The sequence below is a fragment of the Pseudomyrmex gracilis genome, unplaced genomic scaffold (genome assembly GCF_002006095.1).
Source record: "Pseudomyrmex gracilis isolate BER0280 unplaced genomic scaffold, ASM200609v1 scaffold_1370, whole genome shotgun sequence".
Classification (NCBI taxonomy): Eukaryota; Metazoa; Arthropoda; class Insecta; order Hymenoptera; family Formicidae; genus Pseudomyrmex; species Pseudomyrmex gracilis.
Window position 1 is genome coordinate 6,994 of NW_018021954.1, and position 6,795 is coordinate 13,788.

The window sequence follows — 6,795 nt, forward strand, 5'->3', positions numbered from 1 at the left end:
GTAAACATGTTATTCGACTTATTGCGAACCTTTCGATCCTCTGATCCGATAGTGGGGATATCTATATATATATGACTGTTTTATGTTTTCTCACCAGTACACATTATATTATTGTATAAATTTGACATCTATTTGTTAGTGATGTTGTGTACTACATTGTTACTTCTCAATTAAGTGAGTTTTTTTATATTATTTTTAATTTACTAAGATGTTGTGTTGCGCTTATTTTATTCATTGTTATTTATTTTATTTTTTATTTTTTCTTGTCAGACTTAATTATGTACTACTGAAGAAGGTCCAAAATTGTGTGACCGAAACGTCTAGAATTTTTGAATAAAGACAAATTATTATACACGACCATCCTGTAATTTTATGCTCGTATCGGCCTTTGGTTTAAATATTTTCTCCTAATTGTCGCCAAAACTTCTGTCAGTGGTTTTTTATATCATAATAAGCCACTTCTGCAAGTTTGAGCGACAATTCACCTTTCTTGATTATACCAAGTATTTGCGGCGTAGTGCCTTTCGACTATCAAGTTTTTTTTGAAATACCCGAATTTTAACTCAAACCCAGATCATAAATCTTTAAATATAACAAACTAATGATGGCATTTAGAATTTTGAACATTTCAATTAATTTATTTTACGGGAGTTGGTTGACTCATATTTCCCAAATCACCGAATTGTCACTCAAACCCACATATACGTAATTGTCACCAAAAATTACCGCACTGTGCTAAGTTTTATTCACAATTCATAGTTTTATAAAACTTTTCAACAATTCATGCCAAAAATTCTAAATGTCATCATGTCGAGTACATCCGTCAAGAATGGGTGCCTCTAAACTAAAAGACATCTTGATTGGGTTTTTCAAATGTCTAAAACGTGAGATATTATGCACCTCCGAGGAAAAACATGCAGTGGTTATAATATGAATATCAAGGGATTAAAATACAAAAATATTAATGTGTATATATATACGCATGTGTGTTCCTCGCTCTATTTAAAACTGAAACTTATAGACTGATTGTCTCTAAACTTTCTATTGTCTCTACTTCGTTGAAGCTGACCACTTCGAACGGTGGGACATAAAGAGCTGTTGCGTCGGCCGTACCGACTGGACGTGCGTAGTTACGCTTAAATATTTTTGGACTTTTTTCGGAGTTTTTTACACTGATTTGTTTGTTTGGCAGTGTTTTTAACGAAAGTATACCTCCGTGTCTTGGTGTTGAGTACCCAAACCACGGTTTTAGACCTAGTAATACTATTTATGAGTGGTAGGGGGACTTGCGTTGTAAGTTTATCCTGCCGAGGGACAGTAAACACGTACACATCCGCGATCGAGTAATACGTAGTAGTCACTAAAATCCAGTTCACAACAAAGACTTAGCCCACTTTAGTGTTATTTATCTACGGTGTTTACGCACACCCAATCAAAGACTGGCCGTTGCCTTAACCGTACAAGTGGCGTGGGGCCATAAATGCAAAGAAGAAGAAGAAGAACGGTGGGACACACTCCTCTCATCGCCCGAAGATTCAAAACCGGTCCTCCTTCTGACTTCTGCGACCCGCTCCTCAAATTGGTTGAGCCTTGCCGCCAGTCTAGATACCGCCTCGTCGTACAGACGATCGGTTTCCTCATCCGAAGGCCTCGAATCTTCCCGAAACGTGTTCGTCTCGTCCAAGGTTGACGGTGGTACGATCCCGGAAGGCCTCAGTCTCAAGGTTAGATTAGGTTAGCACTTCAACGTAAATATTATTAAAGTATCAAGTTAACATACACTCACCTGCAAAAAAATGGGCCACCTAACTTTAGCACAACTATTTACCAGGTTTTAATAGCAGATAACTCCGCAACAAATCAACGTATCAAGATAAATAAAAGCTCAATTCCAAGCTTAATCATTCCTATTCTTCTTAACAACCAAAAACTTAAATTTTAATTACAAGCAATATTTTACAAAATGGCGGCTATTGAAAATAAACTGTGAAAAACGGAAAGAAAACTTTTGTCTTTAAATTGTTGCATTGGTCAGAGGAATCGATTGCCTGGTACAAAATTGTATGAGTATTGAAGGTCATGTCTTTCCAAACAAATCCGTATTTAAACCATTTGTTTACGATTTTTTGTGCACGGGTGGTTTCCGTTCGGAAAAGAAATGGACAGTTAAGGTAATGCGTTGATCTGAGACCATTAAATAGAATTTTTAAACAGAAATATCCTTTTCCAGTCATCGAGAATTGTTTGTCACGTTTATCTGGCAAATCGATTTTTACATTGCTAGATTTAAAAGACGGTTTCCACCAAATTAAAGTCCATAAAAATTCAACTCAGTTTTTTGCATTTGCCCAATGACCAGTACGAATATAAGCGATTACCTTTCGGATATTCAGGGTGCGTTCCGTTGCACGCATTGACAGCATAGAGTGCATTCAATGTGCTGCGCGCATAGATATCGTTCTGTTGCGTTACTGCGCATGATGCGCGATTGGAAACGGAACGACTTCTATGCATTTGATGCAAATCAAAAATGGCTACTATAAACGACAAACTGTTAGCTTTAATGTTAATAATGAAAAATAATTATAACTATGAAACTATTATTAACAGTACTAGTGAGAGAGAGAGAGAGAGAGAGAGAAACTCGAGTGAAAATGAAGATAAAGATAATGAAACTGAAAATGAAGATATACTATCTTCAAATTTTGAATTAGAAATATTATATACAACATTAATTGTTGACAAAACGCGTGGATAATGATAAATAAAACTAAAATATAATAAAAATATGATAAATCATGCTTTAATAACTTTGTTAAAATATAATTGTACTTAATAGAATAGAAGTTGTAAATATATATGAGAGTTTAATAATGGTATAAAAAAGATCAGATTTTAAGCGTATTAGTATAGCATATTTATTATATTTATATTATGCATGTACATATCGAAACATATTGTTTTAATATATATTATTTATTTTATATTAACTTAAATATCACAGTGCACATTTTATATTAATCTAAATATCACAGTGCACATATAACTACAGTAATGGTAAGTAATTTTTCCGATTTTTATTTTTTATTTGCTAAAGTTTGCAGAATGGCAAGTAATGATTTTTGTATCTCCATGTTATCATTGTGCATTTTTTCACGTTGTTTTTTCCTTTCTTCAAATTTTGCTTCTCGTTGTTCTTCTCTTTTTCTCCGTTCTTCGTCTCACTGTTTTTTTTCGCGCTCTTTTTCGCATCGTATATCATTGATATAATTTTCAAAGATACTTTCAACTCGTCTTTTTTTAGGCGCACCTGCAATATTAATAGACATATTAACAAATATGTATTATGCATATAAAATATAAAAGCGACTTGTACTCTTTTTCTAATTGTGTTTATTGGTTCATATATTATTATTTTTTAAATTCTCTGAAACTGACTTATTTTTTACATTTTCTGAAAGAAGCAAAGGAGATAAAGATTCTGATGTAGATGATCCAGATGTAGATTCTGCTAGGTTTAGTAGTGTTGGGCCTTCGCTGGAGGTTTTATATAAGCCTTATCACCAATTAATGAGTCCATCACCTATAAACACAAAATCAGGTTTGTTACGACGAATTCGATTGGATGCACTAGTGCGCACTGAGTGTGTCTTCTTTCAATATGTAGTAGAATATTTCAGTGTTAGTATTTTACTACACACTGAAACAAGGCGCACTCAGTGCGCACTAGTGCATCTAATCGAATTTGTTGTTAGTTCATACATATAGCACATACAGTATTATATTATAATACAAACACATGCATATACTTACTGAATAAAAAGCCCAACTATTATAAGAATTGCCGCTTTTTCTGTTCTGCTCATATATATTTTTGTATGTTCGTCTCAGGCCTGAAAATTTTGTAGAACACTGGAGGCCAGTAACTGTATAATTCTTGTTGACTTCTTTCATTTCGGCAGCAATATCTCCCCAAATGACGTTATGTCTCTTCATCCCACTATTAAATTCATGTTCTCTATCTCTATATAGTTCAATAAGTAAAAATACTGCAGCATCAGGCCACACAAAACCTTTTGATCCACCTAAAATTTTATTAATAAATCATAGTACATTTTATTGCAAAGGTCATACTAATTGTTTATAGTAAGATGTTATATTATAAAGAAACTGTACTTGTCTTAAGTTCTTTGGGTTCAGTTGAATTATCTGATAATACATCTTTTAATCTATCATTTAATCCAGCATTTTGTTGCTTTTTGTATTCATTTATATACTTCGCAAAAATTGTTCATCTGGAAAATTATTTTCGTTATTTTTGAGGTTAATTATGTAAAGTATATATGTTTACTACCTTGATTAGCTTTCTCAGCAGTTTCCTTATTTAGTAAAAGTGTAATAATCTCATTGCTTTCGTCAATAATAACTCGATCAGATCACGATCCATTTTTGCACGAGCAAAACTTCAACATCAAAAAAGTAAACAAATTTCATTTGAAAAATTCGATCCCGCCAATGCATCACTTCCTGCATCAAACGCTTCACGTCTGAGCTGCTGTAGCTGATGCACAGTTGATGCGCGAGAAGTGGTAGAGGATCTAGGGAATTCTGTGCGTTATCGGTACTTCTTATGCGCGCATTGAGTGAAACGGAACGATTCTTTATGTAGTCAGAGAGAAATCTGAGAGCGGCCATCCTATTGTAATTTTTTACGACGGTTTTAGCCGCTGGTTTTAGCCGTATTTTCACAAAAGTGGAACTCAAAGGCCGTTCTACATTAAACGCAAGTATCAGATCTCGTGGAATTGACCAATTGCAGAGTCAAATCAGCCAATCGACCAACGTGATTGATCAGTTCCACGAGACCTGCGACTTGAGTTTCATGGAGAACGGCCTTTGAGTTCCACTTTTGTGAAAATACGGCTAAAACCAGCGGCTAAAACCGTCGTAAGAAACTACAATGGCATGGCCGCTCTCAGGTTTCTCTCTGATGTAGTCTATGCGCATTATGCGTGCAACGGAACGCACCCTCAGAGGCACTCGCGGAGTTTCAAAAGCGCCTCATTCAAATTTTAGACCCGTTAATCCGTGCTGAAAAGGGAATTGTTTATATTGACGACGTATTAATTCCAACACATACAGTCGATCAGAATTTAGAAATATTAAGAGAAGTGTTGACACAATTGAAAAAATATAATGTAAGAAATATAATGTGTAAGTTTACTATTTTAAATTCCAAGGGCAAATAGTTAACAAAGAAGCCCGGGAATCTTGTCTGTAGAGTATCTCAACCGAGAAGCCAGATCTCTTGTAGTAGAACGAATAAGTAAACTTCAAAGATAATAGAAATCTTCGATGATAGAATGCCAAAATCACGAATAACACGTTTAATAAATCTTGCATATAACACATTCGTTAACGCAATATAAAATATACTTTTATTCTCACTTTTGCACAAAGGCTTATCGTTTTACGTATAAAAATATGTCTTGCCTATGCTCTTTTCTTGAGAAAAATACTCAGCTAACGTCTCTTTCATTTCTTCTTCTTCTTCTCGCGCTCTGCGTGCCCTCTTACTCACCGCTCACAGTACGTATTACCCAATCGGCGTGTAGCCATTGAGTGTCCGTGCATGTTTAAAGCATAACGCAACGCTGATTGGATGCAATTTCAAAGTAAGGTAAGTAGCATCGTAACGCGACAAAAACGCTATCTGGATCGGAAATTACCCGAACTTAACCTAAAAGCAAGAAAAACTACACTCAGCCTTACAATAAATTCAATTTAAATTATAATAAGTGTCAATTTTTGAAAAACAAAATTGAATTTTTGGGTTATGTCATTTCTGCTGACGGAATCTCCCTAAGCCCGAGACACATCAAAGCTATCAGATGTTTCCGACAGCCGACCAATCTACATAAAACGCAAAGATTTTTAGGGCTTGCCAACTATTTTAGAAACTTTATTAAAAATTTTGCTCTCAAGGCTGGGCCGTTACATAATTTGTTACACAAGAATGTTGTATTTGATTTTAACGATCAATGTCGAGAATCGTTCAATCAATTGAAAAGGGAACTTACCTCTGAACCGATCTTGGCGCTATATAATCCAATCGCGGAAGCAGAATTACGGATGCAAACTCGTCTGGTTTAGATGCTATTACAAAAATGTAATGATAAATGGTCGGTTGTAGCATACTTTTGCCACGCCACCAACCAAGCAAAATCTCGATACCACAATTTTGAGATTGAAATGCTTGCCATAGTTCGAGCAGTAGAAAGGTTTCATTTGTTGCAAAACTTTCCAGAGAATAAGTACAAATTTTTGGTTTTCTTCAATGAGAAAAAAGATACATGATTACATCATGTAAAAATCGCAACCAACAATACTCAAAAATGTCTTTATTTTTCTCACAAAGTTTCACTCAAAGAACAACTCACACTTTATAAGTATTTGCGCTCGCAATGCTTGACGTGACTTTTGATTTAAACTTTGATTTAGAACTGATTCGGAACTGCTCTCCGAATCTAAGGTCCGGGGTTTTTGTTCAGAAATCAGAGAGTGGGGATTCCTTGATCTCTACCATTCGATTCGTCCCTTATTCTATCCCTTCCATGATTTCTACTGAATTACCGATCTCTCATTCGTCGATCTTTCAGAGGCGAGTAACTACGCCCGTGTTCACTTTCTAGGTCAGTAAAGTCACCGATTGTTTTGGTTTCAATGTCGGCGCGTGTCTTTTTAATTTGTGCTTTTTAATTTGTCTTCTCGACTTTCATGGCGGCAACGAGCTTC

At 35.1% G+C, this 6,795-nt stretch overlaps 1 long non-coding RNA gene across 1 annotated transcript; it reads right to left on the reverse strand.

The window, feature by feature from the left end:
- Positions 1-3,069: 3,069 nt before the first annotated feature.
- LOC109862104 lies at positions 3,070-4,291 on the reverse strand. Its single transcript, XR_002251086.1, has 4 exons — positions 4,177-4,291; positions 3,814-4,085; positions 3,450-3,583; positions 3,070-3,310 (listed from the first exon to the last, which is right to left on the reverse strand). It is a non-coding gene; the product is annotated as an uncharacterized LOC109862104 (long non-coding RNA).
- Between the last annotated feature and the right edge of the window lie 2,504 nt (positions 4,292-6,795).